The 1711-nt window shown below is 33.4% G+C and overlaps 1 non-coding gene across 1 annotated transcript; it reads left to right on the top strand.

Moving 5' to 3' along the window:
- The first annotated feature begins 1403 nt into the window (after positions 1-1403).
- On the top strand, positions 1404-1475 carry TRNAC-ACA (transfer RNA cysteine (anticodon ACA)). Its single transcript has one exon. It is a non-coding gene; the product is annotated as a tRNA-Cys (tRNA).
- The last annotated feature ends 236 nt before the right edge of the window (positions 1476-1711 follow it).

The following is a 1711-nucleotide window of genomic DNA, read 5'->3' as shown; positions in this document are numbered from 1 at the left end:
ATGTTTTTAAAAAGTAAACATAGCTGATATTTATTCAAGACAAAAGTTCTGATCATTCAGTAAAGAACATGACAGCATCCCACTCCACAGTATATACTAATTTAATAAGTGAATATTTTAAGATATCATAGGATTTTTATAGACACTATTTCCTAATTTTGAACATTAAACTTTAATGAATTATATGGGAAATATTCACACTCATGTTCTTATCACATATATTTTAATTAAAAAGTATTTTGGTAAATCATTTGTTTTAGAATTATATCACATTTATGAAGTTATTTTCTAAACTATAATATTGTTTATTTATATGGTTCTCATTCACCCTTTTACAATGTCAAATATATACAGTGTATTACTGTAAACTGAAGTTCAAGGAATATAACCCAGAATTCTTTACTCCTTTACTGGCCTAACTACCAAAGCTCATCAACTTACACTGCCTTTTACTAATGTGAAAACTTAAGGAGTGTTTCTTTGGTAGTCCAGTGGTTAAGAAGCTGCCTTGCAATGCGGGGGACATTGGTTCAACCCCTGGTCCAGGAAGATCCCACATACCACTGGGCACCTAAGCACACACACCACAACTGCAGAGCCCATGCACTCTGGAACCTGTGCTCTGCAACAAGAGAAGCCACCAAAATGAGGATCCCACATGGCAACTAGAGAGTAGCCCCACTCATCACTACTAGAGAAAAGCCCACACAGCATTGAAGGCCCAGCACAGCCATAAAAAAAAATAGATAAATATTTTTAAAGCAATACATATCTTTAAAAGAAACTTAGGGAGAAGCAGATATCCTGGATTGTGATTTCAAAACCCTGAATATTTGTATAATTATGATATGGTTTGCACTGGATTATTATGAGACAAAATATCAAGGAGAAAGTCGAAAAATGGTCTTATCGTGAGACAGTACGAATAAGGTGATTGCGTAAAAAACAACTTTACTTAGGTTTTGTATTTCACAGTCTACTATATGAACAAGTCTACTTTTTAAAGTGTTATTTAAAAAAATTTAAAAAAAATAAAAATGATCAATAACATAAGCAGTAACTCCTAAAACATTCAAAATTGTGAACCATAATGCCAAAGTTGTGAAACTACTGAAAAAATAATTGTTTTTAACATTTTCAAAATGCATTAATCTTTAGTGCAATCTTTGCCCCACCAGAAAATGTAAAAATGTAAAACATCTCAGTTACTATTTAGAAATACAAAAGCTTAAAATCTACTTCTTGTAGCTTTTTATGTTTTTTGACATAATTTTTCAATATTAATCAAGACCTCATTGCAAAATGAGCAAATAAATCAGGTAAGATTTCTTTTTGTGTAATAAGTGATAAAATAAGGTTTTACCATGAAAAAATATGAATTAAATATTTGATAACATTTGGTTTCCCTGGTAGCTCAGATGGCAAAGCCTCTGCCTACAATGCAGAAGACCCAGGTTCGATCCCTGGGTAGGGAAGATCCCCTGGAGAAGGAAATGGCAACCCACTTCAATATTCTTGCCTGGAGAACTCCATGGACTGAGGACCCTGGTAGGCTACAGTCCATGGGTTCACAAAGAGTCGGACACGACTGAGCGACTTCACTCACTTGAAATTCAAAAGTTTTCTCTTGATTTTCAGAAACACTTAATGCTACCTAAAGGTAATAACAGTTTCAAAATGTACTCCTTCTTCCTGATTTCTTTGCAAAGAA

The sequence above is a fragment of the Moschus berezovskii genome, chromosome X (assembly GCF_049115385.1).
Source record: "Moschus berezovskii isolate FMDL1 chromosome X, NW_MosBer_1.0, whole genome shotgun sequence".
NCBI classification, from domain to species: Eukaryota; Metazoa; Chordata; class Mammalia; order Artiodactyla; family Moschidae; genus Moschus; species Moschus berezovskii.
This window is presented reverse-complemented; position numbering and strand designations above follow the sequence as displayed.